This window comes from Rattus norvegicus, chromosome 16 (genome assembly GCF_036323735.1).
Source record: "Rattus norvegicus strain BN/NHsdMcwi chromosome 16, GRCr8, whole genome shotgun sequence".
NCBI classification, from domain to species: Eukaryota; Metazoa; Chordata; class Mammalia; order Rodentia; family Muridae; genus Rattus; species Rattus norvegicus.
The window spans coordinates 74,786,536-74,808,765 of record NC_086034.1 but is presented as its reverse complement, the minus strand read 5'-3'; the positions used below and the strand labels follow the sequence as shown (position 1 = coordinate 74,808,765).

Below are 22,230 nucleotides of genomic sequence, written 5' to 3'. Positions count from 1 at the left end.
CCAAAGCAGAATAATGATTGTACGTGCATTAACTCTAAAGGGTGGTGGTAGCATGTAAGCATTTTTTCTAGGCTCCACCCAACAGTTACCTAGCAACAGCCCAATAGGACCCTGGCTTGATAGGCCTCTCTCTGGCCTCTCTCTCTCTCTCTCTCTCTCTCTCTCTCTCTCTCTCTCTCTCTCTCTCTCTCTCTCTCTCTCCCCTCTCTCGGACCCCCCCCTCTGACCCTCCCTCTCTCTGGGATCCTCTCTCTCTCTGGGATCCTCTCTCTCTCTCTCTCTCTCTCTCTCTCCCTCCCTCCCTCCCTCCCTCCCCCCTTCTCCTTTCTCTGCTTCTACTCCCTTCTCAACTGCCCTTCTCATGCCTCCCCAAATAAACTTCATTTTATCCTAGACCCATCGTATGGCTGGTACCTGCTAAGGTGCTGCACCATGATATGGCTGGCTAAGGTGTCCCCTCCTGCTGCATTGTACCACGTTTTATAAAAGGTATCAGCTGGGAAACTCTCAAAGGAGTGGATATGAAAGGAAATGAGCAGTGGATAGCTTTAGCTTGACTTGTAAGACCATCTCTGTTTTTACTTCCGTATTTGTATTGACTCCCTAGCAGATCAAAGATTCGGATCCACGAACCATTTTATTTTTTTCTATTTACTTTTAGCCCTTTCTGCATTGAGTGCTTTTGTAGATAGGCAGAAGAGAAGCTGAGGGCCAACGATGCTGCCTTACGTAAACTCGTGTTGCTAGTCTACATCCAGCCAAATGAAGCCATGCTGTGCCATGCGGCCCACCACAGCCGTTGCTTGCCTCCTGCCCCCAGGTCTCCAGGCTGCTGGAAAGCATTTGAAGTTCATGTGGGTTGGTTGTCATTGAGGCTGTCAGAGGCTTGGATAGTGCAGAGTGACACGGACTGCTGTGGGTTCCTTAGTGGCCACGACCAATTTATGGGACTCGGTGCTATGTTTTATTTCTCAATTATCATTGAGGCACTTCTTGATCACATAAGCATTTATCAGCCTGATATCGGAAATGTAGAAACAGAACACTATCTCATGCTATGTATGATGTTGCTTTTGTTTTTTCCTCAGAAAAAGATGCCCCGTGTAAAGTACCATTCATTCCATCTATCTCAGTCTGATCCATGGTGGTTTCAGATGTGATTTTTACAAGCTGGACAGGGGACCAGCAATAATAATAACACTTGTGAGCTATAAAGTACCACATTTACAGCCAGTTTTGAGGAGGCAACCTGGATTCAGCTGGGCCCTGCAAGAAAAAAATAATGCTTTTAGTCCCCCAGTCTGGTATCGGACCCTGCAAAAGGGATGCTTCAGGCAGTAAATGACTTTAGATGATTCTTGGTCACAGGAGTGGGATCAAAGGTCATGGTGTGACATGGGCTAAGTTCGTTGAGAAAGGCTGTGCCGAGGAAAAGGACTTGAGTTGGAGCCAGCTGTGTGAACAAGCGAGAAGGCTATGTGAGCAAAATCATTTGTGTGCCAAGAGGCAGGACACATTAGCAGGAAACAGGGCTCTATGCACCCTCTGGAAAATTCACAGCCTGCTGTGTGGATATGAGTTTCAGGGCCCAGGATGCATGGGCGAAGCGGCAGTTGAGGCTGAATTTTCCGTAATGTTTGAACAGTGACTAAGAACACGCAAGTTCTTTGCTTAATTTCTGGTTTGGTTGCTAGTTACAGAAAAGCTAGACCAGTCCTTCCTGTGCAGTCTGTCAGCTAAATTCACGTCGTAGAAGGTTTTAAGCCAACGGAACTGTTGGGTTTTGTTGGAGCCTCCAGTGCTAATGACTTTGTCTTGTAAACAGAAAAGTCTCCCCGATAGCCCAGGGCCACCCCACAAAGCTGCTGTTAATGGAAGTTGGCAAGTCGGCTCGCCGACTCCTTCATAGCAGGGCACTGGAAGAGAAAAATGAGCATTTATTTATTGTCTGTTCCAGATACCATGACATGAAGAAGAATTATTCCTATAGCACATTCTTCTTGTCTCGTTTAAATTATCTGCACTGCATCTTTTATGTGCAACTACATCTTAATGACTTGGGCGTTGGATTCTCTTGCACCGGAGTGGGTCGTCTTTGGTACGGAAGACAGAAGGATGCTCTTTGACTCGGTATCGCTGTCTGACTGCGACTCACGACTCACTAGCCTACAGAGCACTGTCCTTGGATCCACCTTTTCAGTCACTCCAGCTGATGCTTTGATATATATTTATGCAAATGTTCCATACTGCAGACCGTGGAGGAATAAAGCGATTTGGGGGAACTGTCAGTCTTTAAAAGATGCACATAAACATACTATTTTTTGACATAACCCTAAATCATGATGTTAATGAGATAAAAATGCATCAGGTATACAGGCATGCTCTAACTTAAAAAAAGTGACGCCAGGTGGTGGTGGCACAAGCCTTTGATCCTAGCACTTGGGAAGCAGAGGCAAGTGGACCTCTGTGAGTCTGAGGTCACCTTGGTCTAAAGAGGAAGTGTTAGGATAGATAGGGCTACACCACAACATACACACACACACACACACACACACACACACACACACACACACACACACACACACACACACACACACACTCGGCTCCAGGAAGATAGAGGATGCTGTCTGTATTGCCTTTTCCTCTCTCACAGCTTTCTCCTCCTGGTTTTTAAATTCCATGGTTTTTCTGGCCCACCTGCCTTCCTTCATTCCTTTCTTCTCTCTTTCCTTCCTTTTTCTAAAAAAAATGTCTTTCTATTCTTCATATAGATTATTAGTAACTTGGAATCTGGCTCTCCTATTCGCTCTTACTGACGTGCAAGCTTCTAGCTTACGGGAAGGAATAATAGTTGCTCAATAATTGCTGAACGGGTAACAAGAAAATGTCAAACAGAACCAAAAATAAACCAAAAAGAGTTGGCCCACGATCTTGCATGCCTCGTTTCTGCAAGGTCTCTGATTGGATAATTTTCACCATACAGTCTTTACGATTCTTCTAATTTTAAAGGATGATGTGTATTTTTGTATACACTTAAATGTGCAGACACTAAAGTGTTATGCTTTTATGGGTTTTGACAACACAAGTACTCGAATGATTCATATTTCTGTGATCATGTGGGACTTCTTTATATCCCGAGAAATGCCTGGATGGTTCTGGTCAGCCCCAGTCTTCTGACCCTGACCCACATGCACCGGACACATAATCATTGCTTACACCTGTGACCAAAGATGCTCTTTTTTTTGTTTGTTCGTTTGTTTTGTGTTTTTGTGATTTTTTTTTATGTTTTTGTTTTTCCAAAGATGTTCTTGATCTTTTTTTCTACATGTGTATAGTTTTCATTTTCATTATTAAGTCTCATATTAACTCTTTGTATAGTTGGAGGCAGGGGGTTGAAATTAATTTCATTTGCATTCATTATGCAATAATTACAAAAACTTGGTTAGTTTAGTTTTCATTCCTGAATTGTCTTGAATTATTTTGTTGACAATCTTCTGTTTGTGGAGCTTGACAGACAGCTCAGCTGTCCAGAGCACTTGCTGCTTTTGCAGAGGGCCTTGGTTTCGTTCTAGCATCTACACGTTGGCTCATAACCTCTGTAACTCCAGCTCCGCGTTCCCCAACTCTCTCTCCAGGCCTCTGAGAGTGTTGCACACGCGTGCTGCTGGGAAAGCACTTAGACATAAGTGAACTCTTTTTTAAAGAGGAAAATCCGTTGTTTGTATGTGTGTTTCTTTCTGGACATGTATTTTTGGAGCGATTCTCACAGCCTTACTGTGCTGATGGTTCAGCATTTGGACAATCTTGAAGGTAGGGGCCACATGGTCTCCAGCCTGAAGAGAGTGTGGCTATTCTAACTCCTTCGCATTCGGTGTGAATTTAAAAATCAGATTCTCAGTCTAAAGGCAGAAAGCTATCTGGACCGTTGAGTGAGATTAAATTATGTGCAGATCAGCGTGGGGGAGTTGAATTATTCAAAGCATAGAGAGTCATGTGATCTGTGAATGCTTTCCCTAGTCTTGTGACTTTAAGGTCTGCCAATGATGTTTTACTGCCAGGGCAAACCTTTTATGCATCATTTGTTCAATTTCTGTTGACTATTTGATGGTGTTCAACCTGTTACAAAGTACACATATAATAACTTCATTTAATGTTTTTGCTGATAGCATTTAGAGACTTTTCTACCTTGACCTTAATTCCTGTGACTTATGCATCATGTTTATGCTATTTTCATATAATTTAATAATGCAAATAAGGGGCACGTCAAGGTGCTTTGGGTGTTCATTGTATATTGTCACCGGAAACTGTAGAACTGAATCATTCTGGCTTTTATTGAACAGGTAAAAAATGTAAAGGAAAAATTTCTACAGACTAACAAAGCCTTAGAAGTAAGATTGGCTTAAATATTCATCAGTGTGTACAGTTGAATATCGACTCTGGTGTTATTTGTTACAAGGAAACAAATGATGGCTTCTCCACGTCTGAATTACAATTTAACAGGGAAAGCCCATCTCTCTTCCTGAACACGAAGTCTACTATAAAAACAGCCATCGGAGCATGGAATTATGAAACCTAACGGTTGGAAAGGTACTCTAGAGTTTTTCTTTATGGTTAAATCTCTTTGTGCTGGCATAAAACATCTAGAGAAGGCTCTTTCTTATTTAGAAATAGTGGCAATGTAAATTCCACAACTATGACTACTTGCGTATAGAATATTCATTTTATGCACCCTAATAATTCCTTTAAAAGCTTCAGAATGAGACAAAGACCAGGTTTATTTGTTGTTTTAGAGGACTCCAGGTTCTTCAGCTGTAATTCTGTCTGAAGACACAGCTTTCGAGTGCATTTGAAAATTTAATAATGCTTTCAGGAATCAAAAGATTAATAGCCCTGTAGGACACATTAAATATCATTGAATTATACACGCCCTTTCTTTCTACAGAGCAAGACTCTGAGGTCTAGAGCTTCAAACAGCCTGTTCTCCCCTGACCTATTACTAGAGGTTCCCTTAGCACAGTGTTCCCATCTCCGTGACTCAGCACCTCCTTCCTGCTTGCATGTGAACCCATCTCTCTGACTCAGCCCCTCCTTTTTCACTGCTATACTAGAACCAAGAACAATTCACTCGTTGGTTTAGAAAGTTGAGGTTGAACGACTTAGATATTTTTAAATACATTTTAAAACCTCGCTTAGACCTCAACTGTAGAATGAGCACAGTTAACTCAGGTTCCTAAGAATGGATTCTTGACAAAATGTGTGTATACTTTTAATAAGTGAGTTTTCATATGGTGTGTATGACCCTGTGAACTAGGGTAAATGTAGAAACACAAAGAAATTACCTTCCCTCTTCATGGAGGCATGGGATTGAGAGGGACATTTTGGATGGGATGTTACATTCTGGTTCCTTTTATAATCACAGCGATTGTCTGGACTGGCTGTAATGGGGATTGATTTCAAGGGAGGCAGTAATGTATACAGTACTTCATATCACAAAAGTAGGGTATGAGTAAGAAGAGGAGAAACAGATTTACCTCAAAGTAAGTGGAACAAGGGAATGAGAGATTTTCACATTCTAAATTCTTTTTCCTTCCTTCCTTCCTTCCTTCCTTCCTTCCTTCCTTCCTCCCTCCCTCCCTCCCTCTCTCTCTGTCTTTCTTCCTTCCTTCCTTTCTTTCTTTCTTTCTTTCTTTCTTTCTTTCTTTCTTTCTTTCTTTCTTTCTTTCTTTCTTTCTTTCTTTCTTTCTTTCTTTCCATAAAACAGCAAACACCTTTTTACACGAGCTAGGAATGATGGTTTATTTGCCTTTCCGGGTTTTGATCTTCCACAGACAGAACTCTAGCTCCTCGCCTTCGAGCATGTATCCATCTGCTCTGCCTCACTGGCCTGGTCTTGAGGCAGTTCAGGCGAGAAGCTTGCCCTGCTGGAACTGCTCCTCCAGAAGACTGCTTGTTTGGGAATTCTTTTCCTTTCTTCATATTTCTTTTGAATTTTCTTTGGTCATTTTTTGTTTAAAATCTCTTCCTCCTCAGGAGTCAACTTGGGTTCCTTCTTGTGGCCAGGGGCAGTGCATAGTGGGACTTGTACCACTGTCGGTGTCGGTACGGTGTGCTGTCAATAAGTACAATGCAGTTCTTCCCCAGGGTCTTGGTGCAGACGAGCTCATTATTGGATGCGTTGCAGACGAACAACATCAATGATCTTGTTTTGCGAGCACAATACCCAGAGCCCCAGGAAAAGTTCCCCAAATCCAATCTCAGTGCACGGTACTTCTTATTGCCTCCTCAAACTCGGACTGTGTGTATGCAGCGAGGGCCAATCTTAGTGTTGGCAGCAGGCCGCCCCAGCTCATGCTTCCGCTTCTTGTGGTAGGGTTTCTCTTATTCCTGGTCTTGTGGTCCTTGTGCCATTTGTCTGGAGAGATGACCATTGCTCAACACTGACTGGAAAGAGGAAGCGCAAAGCTTCATGGTCCAGTTCCTAAAATGTAGCCCCGCCTTCTGGATTCTTTCTTTCTACTGTGAGGTGGTATAGTGACTTGGCTCTGCTTGATCTTGGCCTGGCCTTTGTCAGTGTCCCAGGAGATGTGTTGCTTAGCACATCTAGACCTTGCTGATTCTACGTCTTTTGTTACCAAAAGTATCTGTGTTCATATGTCTGGACAATAGATCTCCAAGACGAAGGAGGGGAAGGATGCCCTGGGGGATGAATGAAATAATATTCAGGACAGCAAGACCAGGCAACATTATCTCAAAGCTCAGTGCCTTAAAACTAAACCCAAGAGATGTTATGGCTTCCATATTTACCATAGATGGATTTGGAGTGATTTTGCCCTGTGGTCCTGGCTTGTGGTTTCTCCTGATCCTGTAGCAGAGATGGGCTCCAGGTTACTGTTGACTGTAACTAGGGTGGGCTGAAGGATAGAAATAGCTCATCTTACCCTGGGAAACAGATTAGTGGTTACAAGTCACTCACTGGGATTGGGAAGCCAGTGGTAACAACAGTATAGCAACAAGAGGGGACTTAGAGGTAATGGGAATTGGTCCTTGATCACCGAGCTCAAATAGAGGTCATTGCTAAAATGTATATGGCTATATACTAAGGATACAGTGGCATTTAAATGTAGGAAATGAAGAAAGGAAAGGTGGTCTCCTCTCATGACTGGCAGTCAGTGACAAGTCTGTGTTTATTTCTTGAGTCTCTCCAGATGTTTGAAGAATCCCCATGTAAGTCCACGTGGGGACTAACCTTAACCTTTTAAAGACCAGCAGAAAGCATCAGCCCACTTTACACCCAACACCATAAATCAGAGCAGTTGGACTTCTGCAAAAGGCATTCCAGTGCTTTGGCGAATGCTTAGGTGAAGTCGACGGTGTGGTTAGGATTCACCTGTCTCCCTCCACTTGATTGATGGGAACAGAATAACTGATTAGGTGACTAGAGATGATATTTCATGAGCAGGATTATATTGTTTGTTACTTCTTTGTTTCATCTCTGATTTACTTATCCAGTCATTCCTCCCCACTCATCCCCCCCTTGCATTTTCTGATCTTCTACCACGAGCCAAACACAAGAAGCTGAAGATAGTGTGTGACCAGAGATGATTCCTGATGCACCCGGTGACGGGCTCATTACTAAAGGGGCAGGAAGGGATGGCAAGAGAATAAGACGGACGTGGCTACCCTACAACAGGTTATCGATAGCCATGAAGGAGGCTAAAGCTCTTGACCTCCATCTGAGAGGTCAGAGAAATAGCTGGATGTGAGGCAATGGTTTGTCTCAGACAGAGAGCCCCAGCTAGGTCATTGGGTCATGCATGGAGAAAGAATGAGGCATGTTCCAACACTGACAGCAGAGGCATCATGTGCAAAGCGGATGCCAGAAAGGGAGCTTGGGGACATGGATGGCCAACATTGAATATGTGGTCTTAGGTCATGATAAAGGGTCTCTACCTTCTCCATGAGAGTGTGGTAGGCGTTTACATGACATGGCATATGAATCCAAGTACTGCATCTCCCCTCTACTTAGGGAAGGGTTCCTCTCTGTCCTTGACTGCTTGTTCATTCTGTCCAATGGGAGCTCTGCTCTTACCACCCCCACAGATACAACCCCCCCCCCTGCATCCTTTGTTCAAGGCTATGTTGCCAAGTGGCAGATTTGTAGGTGAGCCAACATTTCCGTCAGAGATCCAGCACTTAGCTGTGATTGACAGGACTAAAGCAAAGACCTTGAAATTCATTTGGTACTGGAAGGTAACCCCAACCGGCTGGCATTTCTTCATCAGTGTTGGCTGAGGCTAAGTGGCTCTGGGTCTGAGATCAGAGCTCCCTAAAAGCTGAGGGCAGAAACAACATGGTGACGCTGTTACAGTGATGAGCAGCCATGTGCTGTTGCTGTTGGGGACGGGTTTTCTTCATAGGAGAATTGGACCTGAGAGTGATCTCATAGCTACAATCTCAGAGTGGGGGATTTGGGTGACTGGTCCAAAACTCATCCTCAGCTGAGTTAGTTAAGAGCCAGATTACCTTTCTAGAAAGTGAGACAAGAGTGGTAGTGGTAATAGAGTGACAAAAAAGTATGAGACTTTGAGATATAGTGGCATCAGGCAAGCTTGGAAGGATTGCCAGGGTTGTGCTCAGGTTAGGAAACGGTGCAGTGTTGGCTGCAGCAGAGGACCAACTCTGTAGAAGTCTGAGGTGGGGTTTGTGGAATGACCGAGCCTTCAACTATGTGTGACAGTGTCAGGAGCAGGGTGTAGAGCAAAGAAGACTCAGACAACAGTGACAGGGGATACCCTATTTATATCTGCATGTCTCGTCTCGAGGCTGGAAATCAACAGGATGTTGATATCTGTGTCTTTTCAATGGCTCTCTCCAGAAAGCAGCCCGAGGCTAGTTGAAGGGAGAGGAACTACAGGCAGAGATATATGTTAGAATATCTTTAGTCTTGCTGGGATTTCCAGTAAGAAAAATGGCAACCTGAGTTAAATGAAGTCGGTTTAGGGGTGCTTGGGGTTTACCAGTAAAGAGAACAATTAGAAGAACCTTGAATGCTTTTTATCCAAAATTTTCCCCAAAGGTCCCCATGTGTTGAAGACAGTTCCCAATGTGACACTATTGGGAAGTGGCAGAATTATTTAAATGGTGGAGCCCAGCAGGTCTCTGGGTAACTGAGTACCTTCAATAGAGGGATTTTCCCCTCCACCACCCCACCCCTGCCTTTCTTTTGCTTCCTAGTCATGACATCATTTTACTTACCTACAATGCTGCTGCACAGGTCCTTAGCAATTGTCCACTGGGACATGAGCTAACATATCCAAGAGCCTTTTCTTTTTTAAGTGGATTAACTCAGATATTTCTAATAGTAATGGGAAACTACTAACACACATGGAAATTCAACAGGAGTAGATAGACAAGTTGGTTCACGATCAACATTCATAGTTTTCCAGGACCAAGAAGAGAACCCAGGTCACCCATGAGAGGCAAGTCAGAGGCAAGCAGTCTGCCTCTGAACTATTGCCCTAGCCCTAGGGCAGTGGTTCTTGATTTTTCCTAATGTTGTGACACTTTAATGCATGTGTTCTTCATGTTGTGATGACCTCTACTATTAAGTCATATTCATTACTTCCTTATAACTGCGATTTTTGCTTGTTATGAATTGTAATGTAAATATCTGTGTTTTCCAATGGACTTAGGTGACTCCTACAAAAGGGTCATTAGAGCCCCACAAGGGTCAGGTTGAGAACCACTGCCCTGCCACATTGCTGCTCTCGTGGCTCTTGGGACTAGCAATCTGACTCCATTTAACTCAGCCTCGCAGTTGTGACAATAAAGGCCACTTCCTCTTTAAATCATCCACAGTGTGAAGATCCATATAGTGTTGATAGAGGTCCTACATGATTGTCCTTCCCCCATGCTCCCACACTCTCCGTCCTCCATCCTCTCATACAATCAGAACCACAGCTCTAGAGTGAATAAGTTAGTTTCCGGAACCACATACCTGACAAAGATTCCTGGGTCAGCAAAGGAACATTTTTATTATGTTTAATCAATTACAACAAATACACTGGCTTCTCCCTTACACTAATATTTTCGATCTGTGAGAGCAGTGTGTAGTTTAACTAGTTAAGCATCCGCAGGAAGTGGGACCTTTAAGCAGATACGATAATTATAGAACACAAGTCTAAATTGAATAGTAGACGCACTGAAGCAAATGCTTAGCTTAGATTACACCTGGTTATTTTTGCATTATTATTTTTAATGTGTTTTGACACCTTAGCTGGTGCATGTAGGCTTCATCTGATCTTCCGAGCCCACCTTCTGTGTTAGACAATTAAGCTATTTAAATGTCTTACATCCTGTCATAATTGTTGGTGGGAATAAGGAAAGAAAATATGATGTAGAAGAGATCATTTTCCTTCCTTCCTTCATACATGTATGCATTCATTCATTTGTTCGTTCAAAATTACTAAGTCTCTATTATGGGCAAAAACTTGTGCCTAAAGTTATATAAGAGAATACTAAATTGTTTATGACTCACTCTTTGATCCTAAAAGACTTAAAGTATAGAAAGAAGGAGAAGAGGAAAAATCAACACCATTATTGAAATAAAACGCAAGATAAAGGAAAAAAAAGTTTAAAGACCCTTTAATCACAATGTCTCTTTCTAGGAAAGAGACAATAATTACTTGCAACTTGAGATGAGGACCAGGAGTCTGGAAGTTGGTGACGAGGTTATTTAGAGCAGAGATGAACACAAGTGAAGGGGCAGGGAGTTGGGGAAAGTAAAGCATCACTAGGAATGAAGACGGCTTAGCTGTCTAGATGCAATCAGGCTAGGAAGACAGTGGCGAACCATGAAAAGCAAAGATAGACCTTTCTGCCCACCGCTGTCATGTCCTGCCACCCCAAGTCACATGCTAAACTGGAATACCCAGCTGCAAGTTTGTTTGATTGGGGGTCAGGAGATTCCAAAGGCCAGGAGACCCAGATAGAATGGATTTGTAACTCTGCTGGGGGTCTGAAGGGTACCGAGGTGGTACAGAGATGTGTTACCTCATCTGTACTTTGTGTGCCCTACCCCTGCTTCATAAACATGAGTCAGAGAATTGGATTCTCTTAAGACCTGGACAAGGAAACTCTAGACCTTGGGAACTCTAACAAGAAAAAAAAAAGATTTAATGAGGACTGTGAGTAATAACTCAGATTCCTGTTCAGCTTCAAATCCAACAAGAAATCTGCTTGATGAACAGTCATGGTGTCCTATTTACACCCCGTGGGCCAATGCTTTTCTCATCTGGGGCAGGTTTTGCCCATTATTTTTCCTAATGATGCTAATAAATGTATTGCTGTCTAAAAAAAAAGCGTGGTTAACTCTTCATCTTCATCGACTTAAGTCCCAGAAAAAGATGAGCGTGAATTTTAAAATGACTTCAGTTTGGCACATCTGTCACCATGCATGTGCTATCCACAAACTAATTAAACAGGATGGGAAACTACTAGATATCCAATTTTAGATACAGATGTTGCATCATAAACAGCCCTGAACTGATCTGTGGAGCATCTTATTTTTGTGAGATGTTGACTAAGAAAAAGCAAAAAGCAGCAGAAATTACCCCACATATGTCCCCACTCACGTGACTTCCTTTAGGGGCCAACTGGGGCTGCATGGGAGAAGCCGTAAATATTCTGTACAGCAGCCACTAAATGGTTCTTTTTTCTTACTCAGAGCTCCAAGATGTACCCTGGTCCTGCCTGGAGGCTCCCACTGTTTGTTTTAAGGTTAAGAGCTAGGATGATATTTTGCAGAACCTCGGTACAATATTTTCCTGAATTTACGGGAGGATATATCTGTCACGTTTGGCTCTTAAGTCATTGTGGCTGTTAGTGGCATGCATTGTGACAAAATAAGCGAGAGAGAAACATTAAAACTAAGAGAGAAAGGTATCCTTGAACAAATAGGAAGCTATTCTGTTTATCTATAAAAGGATAGCTTTAAGTCTACACATAAGAATAATCTTAAGTACCTTTTATGTTAAATTTTCTGCAAAGGGACACAGTAGATAAGATTCAATAACACTGATTGTGGTGTAAGAAAAACATAAGATTTGATCAAAGTGAGGGGGAACTGGGAGTAATGGAGGCAGGAAAACTGTGAACAGGATGTGTTGTATGACAGATGAAGGAATAAGTTAAAAAGTAAATAAACAGATTTGCTCAAAGTACAGCATACCTATTGAGATACTCATTGTGACATTTTGCTTAATATTTAGTGAGTATTCACCAGGTAAGAGACACCACAACAAAACTCAGAACATAAAGATGGGATTGCCCTAGGTTGTAAAGAAGACATACTTCTCCCAATTAGTCTATAACATCATGGTTTCTGTGGCAATTGAAATTATGTGATAAGTGCTCTTAAAACTCACATCCTTGAAGATGGTACCCAAAGCCCTCCAATATGTTTGCTCATGTCAAGGAATAGAGACAGAAGAGAGAGAGAGAGAGAGAGAGAGAGAGAGAGAGAGAGAGAGAGAGAGAGAGAGAGAGAGAGAGAGAGAATGAATATGAAATTCGGAGTCAATTGATCATTTCATGATCTGTATCTTTTGTGTTAAATATGTTCTCTTACCAATAATTATCATTTCATGAATTTTCCCTCTCAACAACGTAGTAGGCAGGTAGTTGAGAGAGAAGTATGGTGATAGATTTTTGCTTGGAACCCTCATGTGGCTTTGGGTCCTGGACTAATAGTGCTGCCCCAAACACTGAGGAATACACCACCATGCTTTCTTGGTTCTGAGTCTCCTGAAAGAATGCTATTCATTATTCGTTCAGCACTTATGTCTTAACTGCTATTGTGTTGTTGACCCTGTCGAGCACTGAAAATGTATGGACTAGTAGTGTTCCCTGCATGATCCTTGAGTTCAGCCAACTTCTAAACACCCAGTGTACATGATAGTGTGATTTAAATATTTCAGAACCCCAGGACTTGTATGTGTAAGAAATGGAAAACCTTCTCCATGGACCCTTGCAAATCCAGTTTCACTTAAAAATTTACATCAGCACAACTAGAGTTTTCTCTACAAACATGAAGATTGCCTGTGTTAAGGCAATAGGAGTAATATTTGCCTCATCAGATCCTTGTTTGGAAGGTGACCGTGATACCTACACTATTTAGGTGGATCTGTAGACCTGAGCGATGGACAGAGATTTGCAATAACTCTGATTTGGAGTCTATTTTTATAAAATATGACAAATAATGAGGCATTTACTGAAATAGCTAATGGACCAGTGAGGTGGTAGCGGCTTTTTACAGAAACCAGCTGGCACACTGCTAAATGAGTTGGAATGAGCGGGTAAGCACTTGTGTTTTGTAAATAAGAATCTTGATTTCTTATGCCCAGTTCTTGGGGGAAGTAGGCATCTCCCTCTTCTTGGAAGCCTTGATATCCCAAAATCCCAGCGAATGAATGAGGGTCAAGGGAGTACACTCTGTGGCCTGGCCCCGGGTTGCAGTCCTAGCTCTGTGACCCAGCAGTAGTAGCAGTCAGAGGAGACAGTTTACCACTCTGGGCCTTGGTTTCTTGTCTATCATGAAAGCACAGGACTTCATCAGCCAGAGTTACCTTCTAGCATTTTCTCATTTAGATTGGTCAAGATAATTTAATATGCGTTCGCAGTCTTGGCCATTGTTCTTCCAAAATAGGAGTTTGATTTCCCAGGCTTCATTTTAATAAATTGACCCTACCTCAGGCCCATAAAATAAATTTTATTTGACTTCTTTTTATGGTTTCTACCAGTCCAGGGACAACCCAAGTATGTGACCGTGGAGAATAACCTCTTACAACTATTTGTCTTGAGTCTGTGCAAACTGTGTCTCAATGTGTAGCCTCATGCAAGCTAGCATGGAAGTGATACTGTGCTTTCATTATGCCCTAAGTTTCCCTTCAATCCTCACGCATCAACACATAGAGACTCCTTCACTGCTGCGGTGGTATATCCTTTTCATTATAATCCTGTCCCTCAGTGACAGGCGTGCATTCTTTAACTGATCTGTTATCAGGCCCCAAGTGTAAGCATACTCCAGCAAGGCTGGTAGTCAACTGCCTTCGCATTGCATCGCACACACACATGAACCCACATACAAATGTTGGCCACAGATAATTCCTGTCACTCATTTTCTCTGAGTGTGGCCGCCATGTGAGTGGAGCTCATGATCACTGTAGGTCAATCATGGGGACAGTGGCTGCTAATAGTGGAATAACTTGTACCAAATGAGCCCCTGTGCCGGTAGCATCTACAGACCCTGGAAAAGTTGAAAGATCACCTACGTGAAGGCAGTGAAGAGTAATTCCAAACTGGGCAGAACTGCGGGGAAATGAACAACCGGGAGGCAGAATTGAGTGTCTCATGACTTGTAGGCTTCCTCTCAGGATTAATTCATTAACGCCCAGCAGCCTCTCTGAAACTCTGATGGGAACCAAGAGGTGCAAGCTTCGTCAGGCGGTGTATTCATTAAGATAACAGCTGAACTGCTATTTAAGAAATGAAAAAAAAAAAGAAGATAAAAGGAAACTCCAAGACGAATAATTGGTGTAAAGACATGTGAAAACTCGTGACAGGAAAAACTCAGAACTCAGAGGGAACCCTCAAATGTATTCTATGTCCTCTGCTTGTGCTTGACCCTGACATTGAATGACACGTCCAAAAGGCCATCATGAAGAATCCCAGCTAAGCTCCCTTGTACCGAGAAGAAGTTTCAGCTCCTATCTCTTCTATGTAACCCTCCACCCTCATTAGAGGGCAGAGAGGTTGGGGTTTGATCTCATATAAACTCATTGCCTGCTTTAAAAGAAATGTCTAGAGGAATGGGTAGAGTACACTTTATGCACCATTTTATTCACTCCACCCAAACATAATTCTAAATTAACAAACGTGACAATGAGGAAAATTGAAACTGTGATTAGTACTCAAGAGAAAAGAGACAGATACTGAGCTGGTCCAGGGAAGTAGCTATTTTGTTCATACTCGAGAATATAAAATAAAATGTCCTTCTGAATTGGGAAGTAGAAAATCAACCAGGAGAGCTGGGAGTCCTGATTGGTGTTGGAGTGCTTCCCAGCTTGTTCAAAACAGAATTCAGTTCTTAGCAACACACACACACACACACACACACACACACACACACACACACACACACACACACACATACAGAGAGAGAGAGACAGAGACAGACAGACACAGATACATACACAGAGAGAGACAGACAGACAGACAGATGACATACACAGAGTCAGAGACAGACAGACACTCATTCAGACAAACAGGTATATGTACAGAATAAACATACAGATACATACAGACAGACATATCACTCACAGAGACGAATAGGCATACACACAGACACGCAAACACACAGATAAACAAACATGGACAGACAGACAGATACACACAGAGAAAGAGGCAGACAGACACAGCAGATGAGATCATGAGTGTGTAATGTGGGCACAGCCATGTCAAAGACCCCAGTCTAAATACTGATACTGGCAGTGTTTGCAGGAAGTCTCCATAGCTTCTTCCTGCTGGATGGCTGGAGCTTGAGACTCCACTGCAGAGATCCCCCCACACCTACGGAGTTTAATATGCCTCCTTGCTCAACTGTTATAACTCCGTGTAATTTTCAGGCTGCTGGTGAGTATCCCTGGGAGCAGACCGCCCACCCACTCTCAGCTTTTCTTAATGTGGCTCTGTCTTTTCTTTGTTTCCCAGTCACCTCATTCTTATTGCAACACACACACACACACACACACACACACACACACACACACACACACACAGAGAGAAACAAAAAAAAACACATGAAAATTTTGGGTGTCAAAATAAAAGATAAAAATTATTGGAGAGTTTATAACATGAACTGAGTTGAGGAAAGAAAAAAAAAGTCAGGAAACTTATAGATTCAGCTTTAAAAAATGCTCTGTATGGAATCACAATATCAAAAGATCTTCATTAGTAAAAGAAACAAAGACATATGTTTGAGAAACTCATGAGCACCAAGAAAAGCAAACACATGCATGCGAATGTACACATGCACATACATGTGCAAGCATGTACATGTCTGCACACACACATACTTATGCATGCACAAGCAGTCACATACACATACATGCACACCCACATGTACACACACATGTGCACACACATGTGCATATTCACACACATGCACATTGTCTCACATGTCTCTGTCATCTTGCTATAAAGGCAGAGAGAGTATTTTGAAAGACTGGACATTTATAGAGGGTAGAAATAATGTAAATTGAAGGCAATGTTTTATTGTTTAAAAAAAATCCAGAAGCAAGCGGGTCTATGTAAAATATTAAAAAGGTAATAAATAAATAAATAGGCCAGTCAACTAAAAAAATAGTGTTCAGGAATAAAGGTATAATAAAGATATTTTCACTCAATAAATTTAGTCTTACAGACTAGGATCTGCGAATGAGAGAGAGCACGTGATGTTAGTCTTTGAGTCTGAATCACTTCTGTAAAATAATGCTTCTCAGTTTTATTCATTTCCCTGCAGATTGCATATTTCTTACAGCGGAATTAAACGTCCTCATGCACAAGTGCTCTGTTCTCATTCTCCACTCCTCTGTGGATGGGCATCAAGGCCTGGTCCATTCCCTGACTGCTGTGGTTAATACAACAGCAGATGAATTCCCACTTGGCCTTACACTCAGCCCCCACTGCCTTTTGGGGTCACAGTCTCTTGTGGGTCATCTGCTTCGCCATTTTCTTCTTGTTCCATGGATTCTGTTTGCAACGGCTTAACACTTTCTATCCCGGGAAGTAGGACGTTTTCGTTTTGATTAAGTTCTATTTTTTGTTTTATGTTTATATCTTTTTGTTGTTTGTATCTTTGTTTCATAGCTCCAGAAGCTCTGTCTAATTTTACTGTCACAGCCATTTATGGCATTTATCGTCTAGGTGCTTTATCATTTTAGCTCTTACATTGAGGTATTTGAAATATTTTTATGGCTTGAGGGAACAGCGTGATTTTATTCTTGTATCTAATGATGGTAGCACCTCTCCTTGTTGGACAGACTACTGCCTTATAGAATGCTATTACCATTTTCATTGGGAATAAATTCTGCATAAGCCTATGACACTTCTGAACCACCAACTCCATTCTGTCCATCTACAGTAACCGTGGAGTCCATTCTCTCTCTCTGCGTTCATGTGGTTCCAGGGATCGAACTTGGATCACCAGGCAATGTGCCGTTACCCACTGGGCCATTCTGCAATTGGCCTATCTTTCATTTATGCCTTATAGTGATTAGTATGCCAGACTTCTACTTTCTTTGGTGAACTTGTTCCTAATATGGTTCTTGATAAAGTTAAGATGATTTTATTTTTCAAATTTAGTTTGAGGTTTTCATTATGAAGGAATAGAAAGATAATTGAGTTTTATATAAAGGTATCTTGAAACACTGTGGAATTCACTGGTTTGCAGAGAGATGGGAGTTTGAGGGAGAGGGGAGGTGTAGGGGATAGAAGAGGAGAGACTAGATTCCATGGGCTTTTTATATATAGCAAAATGCCAGAGTGTGCTATGTGCAGAAAGAGAATTTTACCAGTATAAATTTTTCTTAATTTTCTTCAAGTTGACCTTGGCTAGAACCTTCAGGGCTATGTTGAAGTGAACTGGCACGAATAGACATACTTTCATTCTGGACCTTAGGGGGAAATCTCTTTGTTGTGTGTATTAATATTAACTGTGCAGCTTTTTATCTCTTTGTAGTTTGTTGAATCTTGGAGCATGAAAGGCTTTAGAGGCCTTTCATATTCCCTTCCTTTGCCCATTTAGGCAACCCTGTGATTTTTCTTGTTTATTTTTATAGCAATTATATTTGTTAATTTACGTATGTAGAATCAAATACATATTCTTGATATCGCTGTGAGTTAATCATCGTCGATATCTTTTGTGAGTCCACTCTACTGATACTTTTCTAATGCTTTTGTTTCTACATTTATAAGGAATATTCCTTCCAGGTCATGTTGGTTCTTTGTTCTGATTTAGTATCGAGGCAACACGGGTGTTTGGTGAGTTTGAGCAAGATCGAGCCCTGCTAGGTGTAAAAGACAGGAAACTGGTGGTGCTTGAATATTTAAGCTTTACTGAGAGGATTCTTTGGTAATTCTGTGTGCAAGGGAGTCTTTCACAGCATGAGACCTAAACTATGGGAAGCACCACCCTAAATAGAAGATCAGGGGAAGGGGTTGGGGATTTAGCTCAGTGGTAGAGCGCTTGCCTAGCAAATGCAAGGCCCTGGGTTCGGTCCCCAGCTCTGAAAAAAAAAGAAAAAGAAAAAGAAAGATCAGGGGAACTCCTGAGAGTCAGTACAAGGCTTGGGAATAATAAGTTACATACACAGTTAAAAGCCAGTCTCTGCATCAGAGGGTAGCCATGCCTTTGTGACTTTACTTTTGCCTGTAGCCACAGACATTTGGGTGCTGTTCTACACTATATTGAAAGCACATCTTCCCACTAAGAATTATTCAAAATAACCGAATAAATAAAAAACAAATAGTGAGGACAGTAATCGTGACCCTGAAATAACAGAAACCAGCCTCTACTAGAGGTGTCATGGCCTCACATAACCCAGTCTTGTGTGAGCTAGGCAGCTTCTCTTTTCTGCCTGTAGGATTTGGGAAGGGTTTGTAAAGAATTGATAACAATTCTTTAAGCTGGCAGTCACCAGTGAAGTCGTATGGAAACTGGCATTTCTTCGTGGAGTTCATTAAAAACTTACTATTTATCATGTGTGCTGGCTGCTCAGCTGTTCCGACGATGTGTTTTGACCGTTGGTTCTGGCTCTGCTTTCTCTCTGTGTTGGGCTGTGGACATGCGCTCACCATCCTCTTTCTGATCTTCCATTTGCGCGTGCTCCTTCCTGGTGCTCCTTCCTCGTGTATGAATATTTGTGACCTCTCCTCTCCTTTGGGCTGAGTTTCTTTTTTTCCTGTCCTGATTTCTCAACATGAAATGTTAGGTTTTTGACTTTAGGATCTTGTATGTTTAAATCTCTGTATTTTCCGCTCCATTTCTCATCCAACGCTGCCTTGCTGCTCCGTGTTTCTTGTGAGCTCCTGTGTCTTCATATTCGGTTTTGTTATCCCTTTTGATTTCTTATTTTTAACTACTTAAGGGTGTGTGCTTTAGTTTAGGCATACTTGTGAGTTTCTGCAATTTCTTTCAGTTACTGATTTCTAGTTTTCTTCCATTATGCTTAGAAAACAGACCTATCTGGCTTTCTTTAATCCTTTCAAAGTCATTAGGGCATAGTCTATGGCTAAATATATGTTTTGTCCCCCAGACCAGTCCATGTTCACTTCAGGATGTGTTGTGCCGATGTTGAGTTTGTACCTGCTTTTGGGGTTCCTCGTATCTTTGATTTGCTTGTTGATCATTTGTTTAATTTTCTTTCCATTTGAAAATGGATGTTTAAGCATCCTAGCCACCTATTGCTTTCAAGACTTGACTCAGTTGTTAGGTGCATCTGTGGTTATACTTGTAAGAACTTATTGATAAATTGGGTGATGTTATCACTATAAAATAACACTCTTTGTCTTAAACAATTTAAATAGACTTGATAACTAAGTAAATGTATTAAATATTTTCATTGATGTCAGTTATATCACTGATATCGATATATATATGCATATATAACCAACTGTATGTAAAATTAAATGAAGTCTATTTCATAATGAAATATGAGGTCCTTCTATTTTATGCAAAGTGATACAATATTAACGAGGTGAATAATAATATTACACAATAATAATAACAATAATAATTACAAGGTGAATAAAACATTAAAATACATGCATAATAATGCTTAGAAAAAGTACTCAAAGTATGGAACAAGAGTTTAAGGAGAATGCCTAAGGGTGGACTGGAAATGACATGGAAATAGTAGAGGAATAAGACACAGACATGGCAAACAGAAAGTCTGTGTAAAGGGGAAGCCCCACCTGTGGCCATCTCAAATAGGCTAATGAAAAATGGGTTTAAAACTCCACTTAATGGGCAGACTTTTTAAGAATGGGTGAAACAAAACTAAGCCAGTGAGGACTATAAATACTGATTCTCAGTGGCAACAACTCTTTCTGAGAGTCGCTTGTTAGAGAGAGATGCTCATCTGTTTCAGTGTAACTAACTCATTGTAAGATTATGACTGAAATGTCCACTGAAGGCCATTATATTTCAGCACTGATATGTATACATGTCTCTGTGCTTTACTGTGTGTCTCTATATGTAATATCGCTTATAGAATACCTAATGGAAGTTGTATATTTTTCTTTCATAAACTGCCTCTGTTTAATTCAGTACATTCAACTCCCCTCTGACGGGTAAAGTCTCTAACTAGGGTTGGGGATCATATAGTCAAACTTGATGAATTCCAGCCATGTAGGAGTCAGATATTAGTTTGGAAATTACTTGTTTTTTTTTTTAACCTGAGGTGGTCCACGCTCCACTCATAGACCAAAAGAGAATTACCTCCCCTAAGTAGTAATATAATTGGGCAACCCTTTTTGCCCTACTAGTAATTTCTTCTCTATTTATATAGAGAGCTACCTAAATAAACACCCTTACTCAGAGGACACAAATATTCTGTGTCGTGTTTCTCTCCAAACCTTCCCCCTCATCCACCAAACAGGGTTCCTCGCATGCTTAGTCTCCTTAACCACTGTTTGCTTTTGCCTCAGGACTCGTGACTTCCGTCTTCACCTCAAGTTCTCACTTATTTTCAACGTGTATACTTCTTCTAGAATAATTGTAGATTACAGAAACTGTGGTGTTAATATATCTTATACCATTCATGATCAATGAACCAATATTGATGTGATATTATTAGCCAGATTCCTTATTTTGTTCAGATTTCCTTAGTTTTTAATCAAAGGCTTTGTTTATGTCCCAGAATCCCATTGAGACGGTTGGATGGCATTTCCTCATTTGTCACATGGAGTTTTCTTGGCTGCGACTTTTCCTGTTTCTGACAGCCTTAATAGGGTCATTTGTTTTAGTATTTCTCACGTCTACATTTATAATCTCAAGAGTCTTCATGATGCTTTTCAGTTATTTTGGAGAGGTTTCCGCAGCTATAGTTGCTATTTTCCTAATGATTAGGCTGGATCAAAGCCCACAGTGCTGTTCTGGTCGCATAAGTATGTGGCCTATCAATATGACTGTCACTGTTAAGTCAGCCTTGCTTGTCTGTCTCCCTGCTGGTTTCATTAGTCTCGTTCATTCTGGGCTATGGGGGATAAGTCATAAGTCATAACACAGCACTCGTGTATGGAGCGGACACTTGCCTTCCATCCCTTTGAGGGAAGAGCCTCTGAATAAATCATTTGGAAATTCTTACATAGGAGATTATTCTTAATCATTTATTTACTGCACTATGGAGTCCTATGTCTGTCTGTATATTTCATATTTTATATTATAATCCAATTCTACCCCTTTTATAGTGGGCCAGATTATGCCAGTATATGCTACTAGGAACTCTTCCTCCTACGCCCCCGTGATATTCCTCTGCCATTCTATGAGAAGTTGAGGGTGTTTTGTTTGTGTAATTTTCCTTCCTTCTGATATAACCGCATGCTTCAGGCATAGCCTGTGAATTTCTGGCTCAGTCTATAGAATCTGATATTTCTGGAGGAATCCCCCTTCCCCCCAATGATAGTACAAATGAAGACCTGGTCAGTAGGTACTTGCTTCCTTTGAATGATTTTCTCTCCCTTTATTCCGTCTAATAGGAGTTTATTACCTCAAGCTTTTTTTTTTTCCTTTCAAATTCAATCTATTCTCTTAAGCGCATCATTCCTCTACATATGAGTCTCCTAAAAGCTCTCTCCACTTTAATCTAATTCCCACTTGGCAACTGGAGAGAATCATAAAATATAAACCTTGTTATGTTGTTACCCTGGTTTAAAAATCCTTCAGAAAAGCAGGACTGCTCTGGGGACATGGTTTGCACTTAACCTTGTTGGAAGCTTTTCCCAGATTAGTTTCCTTTTTCTCTTTGAATCCTTCCCATCTAGAAACTCTGAATGGCCACTTACATGATCCTAGTGGCAATGCTGGAGTCCTCAGGAGCCTTGGTATGTTTTACAACCATCACTCTTAGGTCAGCCTTGCTTGGTGGTCAGTCTTGGTCATCCTGTACTTGT

The 22,230-nt window shown here is 41.4% G+C and overlaps 1 protein-coding gene and 1 pseudogene across 3 annotated transcripts in view; one reads left to right on the top strand and one right to left on the bottom strand.

Moving 5' to 3' along the window:
• Positions 1 to 22,230, top strand: part of Zmat4 (zinc finger, matrin type 4) — a 391,831-nt gene that overhangs the window by 255,040 nt on the left and 114,561 nt on the right. The gene's annotated exons all lie outside the window — the stretch shown is intronic.
• LOC103693991 (40S ribosomal protein S8 pseudogene) lies at positions 5,647 to 18,914 on the bottom strand (annotated as a pseudogene).